Consider the following 13,382-nt stretch of genomic DNA (forward strand, 5'->3'; position numbering starts at 1 on the left):
ATATACAGGGGCGCCTGGATGGCTCAGTCTGTTGAAGCATCCGATTCTGGATTTTGGCTCAAATCATGATCTCGGGGTCCTGGGATCAAGCTCTACATCGGGCTCTGAGCTCAGCAAGGAGTCGGCTTGAGGGCTTCTCTCTCTCTTCCCCTACCCCCAGTAGTGCACATGTTCTCTCTCTCTCAAATAAATAAATAAATCTTTTTAAAAAACCCATAAACATGTTCCTATATGGGAGCAATAACATCTATGGACTCTAGCAAAAGGAGAAATTATTAAAGGATATTAAAAGTACCTGAAAAACTTTTTCAACTCACAGAACCCCGAGAAACGAATGCAGTCCTTCCTGCTGTTCTCCCCCGACACGTCCGTAATTGACTAATTCGTTACAGCCGTGATCCTGAAAAGGAGGTAGAATACCTTTGGCTGTGTTTATGGGTGGAGGTTAAGAATCTCTGCTTTAGGGGTGCCTGGGTGGCTCAGTGGGTTAAGCCGCTGCCTTCGGCTCAGGTCATGATCTCAGGGTCCTGGGATCGAGTCCCACATCGGGCTCTTTGCTCAGCAGGGAGCCTGCTTCTGCCTCTCTCTCTGCCTCTCTCTCTGCCTCTCTCTCTGCCTGCCTCTCTGCCTGCCTCTCTGCCTGCTTGTGATTTCTCTCTGTCAAATAAATAAACAAAAAATCTTAAAAAAAAAAAAAGAATCTCTGCTTTAGGGCGTCTGGGTGGCTCAGTGGGTTAAGCCGCTGCCTTCGGCTCAGGTCATGATCTCAGGGTCCTGGGATTGAGTCCTGCATCGGGCTCTCTGCTCAGCAGGGAGCCTGCTTCCCTCTCTCTCTCTCTCTGCCTGCCTCTCTGACTACTTGTGATTTCTCTCTGTCAAATAAATAAATAAAATCTTAAAAAAAAAAAAAAAAAGAAACTCTGCTTTAGCCCTCGCTCATCTAAAGGGCCCTTGATCAAAAGTCTAAGGCCATAAGTTTGGGGAAATATTTTTTTCTCTTAGCTAAAAATACCAGCTTGACGTTGCTTATAAATGAAAGGGAAAAACTGGTCCCCGTGGTGACAGGGTGCTGTCTGACTCATTCTCTACGTTACTCCCGGTCGCATCCCCAGATCTGGCCCACAGTAAGTGTCCAGCAGACCTTGGCTACACTAATAAATTCAGAACTCATTTTAAAATGGGAGAGTTTTGATCCACCAATCGTGGGAAGCAAGAAACATCCATCTAGATTATTAGCGGTGACTGTGCTCTGGTCTGTCCATATTTACTTGGCAATGCTTCAAGACTGGTTTCTGATGCAATCAGCAGTTGCCTGCTCCCTCAAGGACTTCTGTGCAGAAGCTGAGAGCCATGTAATAACTCCGAGGAGCCGGGGGGTGAGGAGTGACAGCAAGATATGTTGGGTGTGTGCACACTGAGCCCCAGTGATTCCGTGAAAGCCTTGGTACAAACCTGGAGGTGGGCCTCAGCACAGCGTCATTCCATATGCGTTTGAGAAAAACCATCCAGGAGCCCTGGAATGATCGAGCTCTGATAATAGCTTATCATTAGGCTGATAAGGAGACCTGCTGGTGTGCTAACCTCCGGAGTCTCAGCCCGTCTGATCTGTCCTCCGCTCGCTCAAGCCCAATGGGCCCTGTAATGTGTCTGATGCTCTCGCTGGGGATATAGGGAAAGAGACAGAGAGAGAGAGAGATGGACATGAATCGCTTCAAGTCTCTCCTACTGAACCAAGTAAGCCTCCGTCCTCCCACGCACCCATGTCAGGAGTGCTGTCGGTCGGAAGGAGTCACTTTCCTGGTGCAAGAACCGACCCAAAGAACGAAGCCCGTGTGCACTCTGTGACCCGATCGGGGTAAATATTTTGCATTCGGAAAGCAGGGCGTCCATCCAAAAGTTGGCAGAAAAAAACCTCTTGTGCTTAAATGAGTTAGGCACCACTTATATTTAATTAATCTCAGTCATCTCTGTCCTTACCTCGCTGGGCTCACAAGGGAGCATTGGGAGCAAAATTGCTCTCGTGCTACTTGGGTTCCCCAGAAACGACACCGTCATTCATTAATCAGCGCTGACCTAGAAAGCAGAAGCTCCCTCCTCTCACCACTTCAAACCTGACTCACTCTTCGTTGTGCAGCGAAGATTAAGACACATGGAAAAGAGAAGCAGTCGCGACACAGAAAGCCATAAAAACTGCGGCAGAAGAAACCGTTTAAGAATGTGCGACTCTGGGGTGCTCCCTGCACTCAGGGCCGCCGTCAGCAAAGACAGGACTTGGGAGATCGGACTTTCCTGCTTGATTGCCTCTCTTAACTCTCCATGATTATACCTTTATCAAAAAATTCCTCACTCCCAGGTTTATGAGCAGGAAATAAAGGAACTTAATAAATAAGTCTTTGGTTCATGGAATAAATAAGTCTCTGGTTCTTAAATTCTAAGATTTAAGGAAGCCAGGTAACCAAGAGTATGTGTAGAGAAATGTACCAAATAATAATAAAGGATGCAAGATGTGTATAAGCTAGCTGAAGAATTGACAAAAGAGGTTAATGTCCTTACAGACAAGACTGCTATATGTTATTCCTAATTTAAAGTTCTAGGGGTTTCTGGGTGGTTCAGTCAGTTGAGTGTTTGCCTTTGGCTCTGGTCATGGTCCCAGGGTCCTGGGATCCCGCCCCATGTAGGGCTGCCTGCTCAGCGCCGAGCCTGCTTCTCTCTGTCCTCTGTCCACCCCACAGCTCATGCTCTCTCTCTCTTTCTCTCAAATAGATAAACAAAATCTTTAAATAAAAATAAAGTTCTAATAACACTCTGTAAAGAACTGAATAATAACTTCTTTAAACTTCTGAAAACAGCTTCTATGCTGTTAAGAATGGCGTAATGGTTCCCATTAACAAATGCCACATATTTTCATTTCCACACTATTGGGTTTGTTCTAGGAGCAATCAATATTATTATGTGTTGAGAGGCACCTGGGTGTTTTAGTCAGTTAAGCATCCAATTCTTGAATTCAGCTCAGGGTCATGAGATCAAGCCTGGCATCGGAATCCACACTCCATGTGGCAAAGCTGACTCACACTCTCCCACTCCCATATAGCAGCAACCCCCAAGGGCAGAGACTGTGCCCCCCTTAAGACTCTTAAGACTCTTAAGAACTGCTTAAGAGTCTCTCTCTGCCCCTCTCCCCACTCACACGCTCAATTACCCCTCTCTCTCTCAAATAAATAAATAATTTTTTAAAAGGCTTATTACTATGTGTTGGTATTTCATCTTACTAAAGACATTAATGACTGCCATTCAGTCAAGAAGCAGTTATTGAGCACCCACTATATGCCAGTTATTGTGGTAAGTCCTGGGTTAGGGGAAAGAATAAGAAAATGTTTAAGGTGCAATTCATAGTCTCCACAGGATTAGAGGATTCTGATTTGTGCATTTGCAAATCATTGTTGCCACTGTGGGCATTTGCCTGAGTCCCTGTTCAACTCAAGTGTAACACGAATTAGACAAATGAATATGGACTCTAGCAAGGAACAAAAGAAAATAAGACAAACAGTGCATGAATGGAATTAATGGCATCAATTAATTGGAGTAGAATTGATGAAAGACATGGTGTCCTAGGAGTTCCAGTTCACATATTTCCTTAAAGGCAGTGAATTTAGAACAAAGTCCAGATGATTCTGAGAACGTGAGCAAATTGTTGAAGATTCCCCAAAGGAGAGGATTATATAATAAGATTACAACCCTGAATGGCAGTCCCGGTTTAGCTCCCAAATCCAGTGGTATGACCTTGGACATCTTATCTACCTTTCTAAGGCTATTTCCTTACTGATAATATGTGTAGTTATTAATCTGCCCAAAAAGTCACAAACTACAGTCATGTTGGGTCAGCACAGATTTTGTAAAAATTTGGATTAGTTGCCAACCTTTCAAAATCAGGAGATTTCATGTAAACGTCCAATGTACTAGTGTGTGTGTGTATATATATATATTTAAAGAAGCTACGGCAAAGCTGACCCACACTCCCATGTTGCAGCAACTGCCACAAGCAGACACCGCGCCTCCGTTAGAGCTGCCATGTGCTTTGCAATCTGCCATGGACCACGGCCAACCTGCTTCACTCATCCTCTCGGCTACCTACCTGGCTTCTATAGGCATTTGAGTTTCTCTCTCCTGAAGTGGGTCATTTGTAAGGGGCTGTTGTTGTTGTTGTTGTTGTTGTTGAAAGCTGTTTGAACTGCTTCAATTTATTTATTTTTTTTTTTAAAGATTTTATTTATTTATTTGACAGAGAGAAATCGCAAGTAGTCGGAGAGGCAGGCAGAGAGAGAGAGAGAGGGAAGCAGGCTCCCTGCTGAGCAGAGAGCCCGATGCGGGACTCGATCCCAGGATCCTGAGATCATGACCTGAGCCGAAGGCAGCGGCTTAACCCACTGAGCCACCCAGGCGCCCTGAACTGCTTCAATTTAATATAAATTTAAACCATCCGTTGTAGGGAGAAGAGACAGATCTCCCATACAAAATTCCAAATAATACATGTAGAGGCTCCACGTTCGCAGAAGTGGCATATATTCTCATTCTAAGTGTGGGCTCTGCATGGTGACTGCCTTCCAAAGAGGTCAGTAAGTAAAGGGAGGGAAGGAAGAGTATCTCTGTAACTGAGAAACCTGATAACTGCTACCTGAGCCGGGTGACGAAGGCCAACATCAACAGTCATGATAATTCATGTTGACATTATTTATGGTCTCCCTCCCCAAATCCATAGCCTCAGTCTAATCATGAGAAAAACATCAGGGAAATCCCAAGACAGGGACATTGTACAAAATACTTGACCGGTACTCCTCAAAGCTGTCAAGGTCAACAAAAACAAGACAAGTCTGAGACCATCACTACCAGAGGAAGCTAAGAAGATATAACAAGTCAATGTAATATGGTAGCCTAGATGGGATCCTGGCCCAGGAAAAAGACATGATGCATTAAATGAAGGAAATCTAATTAAACTGTGGACTTTAATTACCAAGTGTATGGATATTGTTACCTTAATTATAACGAATGTACCATACCAAAGCAAGAATGTTTCTACTAGGGGAAACTACAGGGTATATGGGAATGCTCTGTTCTATCTTCATATCTTCTCTATAAATCTAGAAGTATTCTAAAAAAAAAAAAAAAAAAAAAAAAACGAAGTTACTTTTAGAATATTTTATATAAGCATGTGTATGTGTATATACATATATACAAAGGACATGGAAGTATCTCAAGGGATTGGTGGAAGATTTGGACACTCAAGACTGGAAAAACCAGGTCAGGTTTCCCTACAGCACCACCTTTAGTGTGACTCAGCTCTGTCACGTCTCAGGCACCACATTTCTCAGTTCCACACTTTGCACTCTTCACAGACAGCCCATTGCTTCGGCCTGGGGAGGAGTCGAAGTCTGGAGCTACTCATCCTACCCAGCTACTCATCCTACCCCATCCTACCCAGGGTTCGTGTCGGAATCACAGCTGCCAAACTCGTGCCTGTGCATAGGAGACCATTTTCATAAAAGGAGGAAGAGCTGGGAGCCAACAGGCCCCTCTGCTCTGCAGTTCCAGGTAAGATGGCAAAAGAGAAGAGGTTTAGCCAACAAAGTCAATGTCCTAAAACCCAAGGGCAGATATTCCACAGCAAAGGAGCAGCATCCTTGCCCTTTACATACACTAGAAAAATTCGGTGGCAATTACAAAATTTTATGAAATCAAGATTTACAAAAACTGCTTTCTGCAAAAAAATTGATTTTGTCCCCAAGGACTCAAGTTAACTCTCCTGACTTTTAACCACAGGGGCTCTTACTTTAAAAAAAAAAAAAAAATTATATTTAGGGAAAGTCTACCAGTACTCACAGTAATTGGAAACCACGGATGTTTTGATACATTGATATGGTGGAAGGGAGACCAAACCACGGATGTTTTGATACATTGATATGGTGGAAGGGAGACCAATCCAATGTAGACCAGCTAGGAGTTTCACAGAATAGTTAGTGATTTAAGGATCACTGCCCTTAAACCAGCTCACATAGTCTGTGTCATGGCACCAAGTAGGAAAAGATGCCCTTCCTCAAGATGCTTCATTTCTGTTGGGAAACTATCATCATGGGCTGCTTTTGTTAGAACAAGACACTTCACAATCCTACCAGGATTTCATGAAAATAAAATTACAAATATGTGATACCTATGATGTGACCTTGGGTGCTTGTGTCCTGCAGAAGCTGTATAGCCATGTGCAGTCACTCTGGGTGCCACTGTCTGTTGTGAGCAAGTGTCAAAGTCTCTTACAGTCTTTTTAAGCTTGACCTTACTTTCATGTCTCGCTAGTCGCAAACCTTCCCCCACTCCCCGCGCCAGTGGAGTGAGCATTCCAACTGTCATGGGTAATCATTATTATATTTACCTTGGATTGAAATACAGAATCTGACTCTTGGACTGATGCTACAATTGCACTTTCCTTAACCATCACGATGGGGATAAGAACGTCCATGGGGCTGGGGTGTTACAAACACTAAGTGAGAGGACATATCAAAGCTCGGAGCACAACGCTGGCCAGATCATGAGGCCTTCCTTGACACTGGGGTTCCTCCTTCCCGACTCACAAATCTTCCATGGCTCACCAGACCAGTCAGGAGTCTCTGTTGAAAGGCCTAGGGTTGTTTTTGCTCATTGAAGTGCTTTCAGATACATAGTTGCTCGTTTCTGTGTGCAGGAAGAGGGAATGGTTTTTACCTGCCTTGCTTCTGTGAAGTCAGATCCAAATTACACCATCTATAGACACGGTGTGGGTTTCCTCTTCACAAATGATATTGCAAGAAGCAGTTTATGACTTCTATGTGTTAGAGAACCAATTTCTAAATGGCATGTGATGAAGCTTCAGAAATTCATTTCAGAGAGGGGGGTGGGGTTATGGACATTGGGGAGGGTGTGTGCTATGGTGAGTGCTGTGAAGTGCTGGCGATTCACAGACCTGTACCTCTGGGGCTAATAATACATTATATGTTTATAAAAAAAAAAGTAAAAATTAAAAAATAAAAGAAATTCATTTCGAAGAACTTTTTATCCTTAAAAAATATTTGCTTGCTTGATTTATCTACTCCGATTGAGATTACGTATCTTGAGTTAACGGTCTTATGAGTTACCTTGAAATAAAATTAAAACATAAATTCAGGGGAGCCTGGGTGGCTCAGTGGGTTAAAGCCTCTGCCTTCGGCTCAGGTCATGATCCCAGGGTCCTGGGATCGAGCCCCGCATCGGGCTCTCTGCTCCGCAGGGAGCCTGCTTCCTCCTCTCTCTCTGCCTGCCTCTCTGCCTGCTTGTGATCTCTGTCTGTCAAATAAATAAATAAAATCTTTAAAAAAAAAAAAAAACATAAATTCAGAACAATATTTAAATATGGAGAATTGAAAATGCCATTCATAAAAATACACATTTTCTCCATCTAAATTATTCTACCTGTGCCTTTCATTGTGTCAGGTAGGGAAACTGTATGTTTAAGGTACTGTGGGAGGCGTCTTACTTATATCCTCCAACCATACCTGGGTCATCTCTACATAAAGGGATGAGGCCGCTGGAGGACAAAATATGAGAGATCAGCATGAATTGGAGGACGAGAAATGTGTTGAGCAAGAGAAATATACAGACTGACAAATACCTTGGAAGAGGGCCTTCCTCTTGGGGTTCAGGATGAATAAAATCTTTGAGGCAGCAACAAATTACCTATGTTTGGAGAAAAAGGAGGATTTGAGCTGTAACAAAAGATTTCTGTAGGGAAGGGTTGGAAAACAGTGAAATCACCTACATCACCAGGCTGAGATATTTGGACTAGACCTTAAGACCATTAGGGGTTGCCATATATTTTTAGCTAGTGAGGAAAAAGGTATTTTAGGAAAACTTTATCTGATAGGAAAGAAAAAAGACTATTTCAAAATAAAATAATTGCAATTAATCTTATTTTATTTGTTATAATACTAGTGCAGAAGAGGACCCTTATAACAAGCCTACTTAAAAAAAATTATTGAAGTCACCAATTACTTATTGATACTGGGAAGGGGTCAAATTAAAATCATTGCAATGATTTAACACCCATTTCTCCCTCCATGCTCTTAATTATTCAGGGTGGGTCCCAAATCTTTGTTTCATGACTGATGACTTATAGTTTTAACTCTTCACAATTTAAAATATTTAATTTCCATCTCAAACCATCTGTTTCAGGGTGCCTGAGTGGCTCAGTGGGTTAAGCCTCTGGCTTCAACTCAGGTCATGATCCCAGGGTCCTAGGATCGAGCCAGGCATCGGGCTCTCTGCTCAACGGGGAACCTGCTTCCTCCTCTCTCTGCCTGCTTCTCTGCCTACTTGTGATCTCTGTCTGTCAAATTAATTAATTAATTTTTAAAAACCACCTGTTTCTCTGTTTTTGATTTTTTTTTTTTTAGCATGTTTTTTGTTCGATCGTTTTACTGTGGTTCATGGTAAAGGAGGGTCCCAGGAATGGCCTGTGGTGAGACTCTTCCCCTTCATGATAACTGAAAGGGCAATCCTAGGGAAGGCAGGGCTATGTACTCCAGGAGGAAGAGACCCGCCCTGAGATCTCAGGGCTCTGCCCCTTCTGAGATACTGTGCTCCGAGAAGCTTCCTCCCCACTCCTAGAGGACATGGGAAGCTCATCACTCCCGGAGTTTAACCCAGCTCAAAACTTGGATCTGAAAGGTCTGAAACCTTCGTGGTACAAGTAGAAACCAGAAAACAGACCCGTCATTCAAACATGGAAGCAATTTTAAATACCACAAAAGCTAGAGACCAGGATATATCTTTGAGGCAGAATATTCTGGAAAACCAAGAAAAGGTTATAGATATGAAAATGAATGCCAACTGAGAAAAGATCTTTCTGTGCTATTGCTCCAAACATCTAACTTGCTCCAAGTTAAATATAAAGGTAATAGTAAAGACCTGTTAAGTATGTTACCTGGATTATGTCACTCAGTCCTCACAATAAATCCCATGGCGCTATATGTCACTATCACTACTCCACAGATAAGAAAACTGAGACTAGATATCAATGATAATTATCACTCAAATTTAGGCAATTAATAATTCACAGAACTGGGGATCAAACCTGTCTGCCTCACACCAAAGTCATACCCTTGTCTGTCACCCTCAACCCTTCAGATTAAATTTTCTTCACAGTGAAGGCTCAGTCCATTAAGCATCTACTCTTGGTTTTGGCTCACGTCTCAGGGTCCTGAGATCAAGCCTGGCATGGGGCTCTACTCCCAGCCAGAAATCCGCTTGGGATTCTCTCTGCTCCTCCTCACTGTGCTAGCCTGTGCACACATGCACTCTCTCCCTGTCTCTCCAAAATAAATCCTTTAAAAAACTATTTTTTTCTTCATAGACATTTCTTAAAGAATTTATTTAGGGTCCCCTGGGTGGCTCAGTCAGGTAAGCATCTGCCTTCGGCTCAGGTCATGATCACAGCTTCCTGGGATTGAGACCCACATTGGGCTCCCTTCTCAGTGGAGAGCCTGCTTCTCCCTTTCTATCTTCTGCTTGTGTGGTCTCTCTCACTCTCTCTCTGTCAAATAAATAAATAAAATCTTTAAAAAAAAATTTATTTAGACTTCACTGTCCCTGCAACCCATTACTTGTTTTTGGAAGCATGTTTCTGTTTAGCTGTGAAGATACAGAAGACCAAAAAAAAAAAGAAAAAAGAAAAGAAAAGAAGAAGAAAAAACCAAACCCACCTGCTTTTCTAAGAAACTTGGAGAGACCCTGGTTGCATTTTGTGCCAGCCGAGGGCCATGTGACAAAATGAATCACAGAGCCAGGGAGAACTCTAATCCTCCAAGTTTTGTAATAAGCCCTGCACGAAGGGACTTGAGAGCAGTCTAGCAGGCAGTTGAGCCTGGAAAGGAGAATAAAAGTAGGAGAGAAGTGATGCGTGGAGACCTTGTGTTGACCAAAGTGGATGGGATAATTATAACCCATGTAAAAGCTGAAATGTCTTGTAGTCCCTGTCCTAAGAAGTAGTATTAAACTAACCATAAGTTCAGAAGCTGAGCAATTAACATTCTTCTTTAAAAGAAATGCCCATGACTCAGTGGTAAGTAGGACAAAGGAGGCAAGAAGTTTTGCACAACAAAACTTTGAAAAATCCTCTCTTCCATCTCTAATAGCCATTTTATATTAAAACAAAAAAAAATGGTAGTCGGTCCCCAACACTTTCTCTGTCATTGTCAGGTGTCCTTTGTGGATCTGATCTCTCCCTGTCACTGTCTCTTTCCTTCCGTTTCTACTCTGTGTCCTTTCCCTTGGGTAAAAATTCTTCCTAGAACGCATCCCTGTAACTTCTTCATTTTCTGTTAACTCAAATCCTATACTGTAAAATCCCAGGAACGAAGCTGGAATGGGTCGAATTCCCTTTAGCAGGTATGAGTGGAAAGCTATGACTCATATGCCAACATGACCTGATGAAATCTGGGTTACTCAGTTCTGTGTATCATCTGAAGATCTCCTTCTGCCTCCATTTCTCTGTCAAGAAGTCCCAACCAATGTATGGTGACTATAGTTAATAATACTGTGTTGCATATTTGAAAGTTGCTAAGAGAGTAAATCTTTTTTTTAAAGATTTTATTTATGTATGTATTTATTTGACAGAGACACAGTGAGAGAGGGAACACAAGCAGGGGGAGTGGGAGAGGGAGAAGCAGGCTTCCCACAAAGTACGGAGCCCGACGTGGGGTTTGATCTCAGGACATGATCAAATGTCCGGAGATCAGGTTTGTTCTCAGGACATTACATGAGCCAAAGGCAGACATGTAATGACTGAGCCACCCAGGCATGCCCAAGAGAGTAAATTTTAGAAGTTCTCATCACTAGAAAAAAAATTTTTGTAAGTATATGGTAATAGATGTTAACTAGACTTACTGTGATGATCATTTCACGATACAGTTGACCCTTGAACTATGTGGCTGTTAGGCACACTGACACCACACCCCCCACTCAAAAATCCACATTTAGACTTCCTGGGAAGATGAAAGAGTAGGAAAATCTTGAGCTCACCTTATCCCATGCATACACCTAGATAACACCCAGAACAATGTGAGTAACCTAGAACTCGGCCTGAAGACTGGCAGACCAAATTCTCCACAGCTAGTTGTGCAGAAGAGGCCACAACAAAGAGGATAGGAAAGGCAGACACATGGTCAGGAGTTAAACAGACCAGTGTGGGCCTGTCTCCAGGAGGGAGGGACACTTCAGGTGCGGAAAGAAGAGTGAAACAGACCCAAGCACCAAGAATCCCACACTTGGAGAACACAAATCTCCATAACATTGGCCTTTGAAAACCAGAGGGGCCTAATTTCACAAGTTCTTTCAATCTGGGGGCTTAACATCTGGAACTTAAAAATCACAGGCTCAGCTCTGAGACAGCCAGGAGGGTGACAGGAAACCAAATCCCTGCTTTTAAAGAGATAGCACAACCAACAGCCCCACAGAGACACACATCAAAGCAGGAGTTTAAAAAACACCTGGGGTATATGTGAAGGAGATTTACTTATAGATCTCGGAACATGTGCTGGAGGGACAAGGATCTTTAGGAGACTTCTCCAGGAAGAAAAGAGCTGGCTGGCTCCATTTCCCTACCCTGCCTCCCAGCCTAGATACATGGACACCTGTGGGAACCAGGGCAGCACCAACTTGCTCTATTTAGCTTGCTGACAGTGTGCTCTGCCCCCACATTCCCCTGCAGACATGCCCCCTCCAGCCAGGCCAGAACCTCTCCAAAGTGTCTCCTGCCCCAGGGAAAGGAGATAACCACACACACCAGTCCGATGGTGGCCCTAGCTGTGGGCTGGAGGCGGACATCTGATCTGACTGGAGGCCCCACCCACCAACAGAAGATTCTCAGGGGACAAAACAGGGAAAGTGCCCTGCAGGACCATGCCACTGCAGCCCTGGCAAACATTTGGTCTGACTCAACTCAAACCAGACTGGAACAAATCCTTCCCACAACAGGTAAGGAGACCAACTGCAAACAACTAGAGTGAAGGCAAACGTGACTCAGCCACAACAACAGGTTGCATACAACACACATAGGAGACACCCCTGAAACTCCAGGTTCTGAAGAACAGGGCCATTGCCCTCCAGAGCACTACAGGATCTCTTCCTCATAAGGCCACCACTTTCAAGAGCAGGAGACATGGTTGACCTTCCTAACACTTAGAAACAGACACAGAGAGACAAAATGAGAAGACAGAGGAATATGTCCCAAATGAAAGACCAGGACAAAAAACACAGCAAGAGAGTTAAATGAAATGGGGATAAGCAATAGGCCTGATAGAGAATTTAAAGTAATGATCATAAAGATACTCCCTGAACTTGAGAAAAGAGTAGAGACCTCAGTAAGATCCTCAGCAAAGTTACACAACACATAAAAAAAAGAACCAATCAGAGAGGAAGAACTCAATAACTGAAACTAAAATTACACTAGAGGGAGTAAATAATAAGACTAGAGGAAGCAAAATGGGTCTGTGACCTGGAGGACAAAGTAATGGGAAAGCGATCAAGCCAAACAGAAGAGGGGGGGGGGAAATATAATAATCAAAAATGAAAATAGACTTAGGGAATTCAGCAACACCATCAAGCATAATAAGTTTCACATTATAGAGATCCCAGAAGAAGAAGAAAGATAAAAGGGGGCAGAATATTTATTTGAGGAAATAACAGCTGAAAACTCCCTGAACCTGGGAAAAGAAACAGAAATCCAGATCTATAAGGCACAGAGAGCTCCCAACAAAATCAACCAAAAGAAGCCCAACCCAAGATACATAGTAATCAAAATGGCAAAAAGTACTGATAAAGAGAGAATTAAAAGCAGAAAGAGTAAGCAATTACACACAAGGGAAACCCCACAAGGCTCCCAGATGATTTTGCAGCAAAAACTTTGTAGACCAGAAGGAAGTGACTTAATATATTCAAAGTGCTGAAAAACAAAAACAAAAACACCTGCAAACCTGGATATTCTATCCTGCAAAGCTCTCATTCAGAATAGAAGGAGACATAAAGAATTTCCCAGACAAACAAAAGTTAAAGGGATCCATGACCACTAAGCCAACCCTACAAGAAATGTTAAGTTGGATTCTTTGAGTGGAAAGGAAAAACCCTTTCCTCTCTAAGAAAAGTAAGTATCACTTACTAAGAAAAGTAAGAAGCACAAAAGCAGTAAAATTAAGTGTACCTACAAAAATCAGTCAAGGGATTCACAAAATAAAAAAGATGTAAAATATAATACCATATACCTAAAACATGGGGAGAGGAATAAAGAATGGGTTCAAACTGAAGCAACTATTAATTTAATATAAACT

General features: G+C 42.8%; 1 protein-coding gene across 4 annotated transcripts in view; it reads right to left on the reverse strand.

Moving 5' to 3' along the window:
- LOC309869549 (uncharacterized protein) overlaps positions 1–13,382 on the reverse strand; it is a 158,500-nt gene that overhangs the window by 2,554 nt on the left and 142,564 nt on the right. For 3 of the 4 annotated variants that reach the window (XR_014314248.1, XR_014314249.1, XM_082740939.1), the window contains 5 exons: positions 7,673–7,737; positions 6,621–6,720; positions 5,030–5,127; positions 1,453–1,659; positions 296–400 (listed from right to left, as the gene is read on the reverse strand). The gene's annotated coding sequence lies outside the window, so the exon portion shown is untranslated. Of the gene's footprint in view, positions 1–295; positions 401–1,452; positions 1,660–5,029; positions 5,147–6,620; positions 6,721–7,672; positions 7,738–13,382 lie in introns of all 4 variants that reach the window. The other variant, XR_014314250.1, reaches the window with a different exon arrangement.

Source organism: Mustela nivalis (assembly GCF_964662115.1).
Source record: "Mustela nivalis genome assembly, chromosome: 7".
Classification (NCBI taxonomy): domain Eukaryota; kingdom Metazoa; phylum Chordata; class Mammalia; order Carnivora; family Mustelidae; genus Mustela; species Mustela nivalis.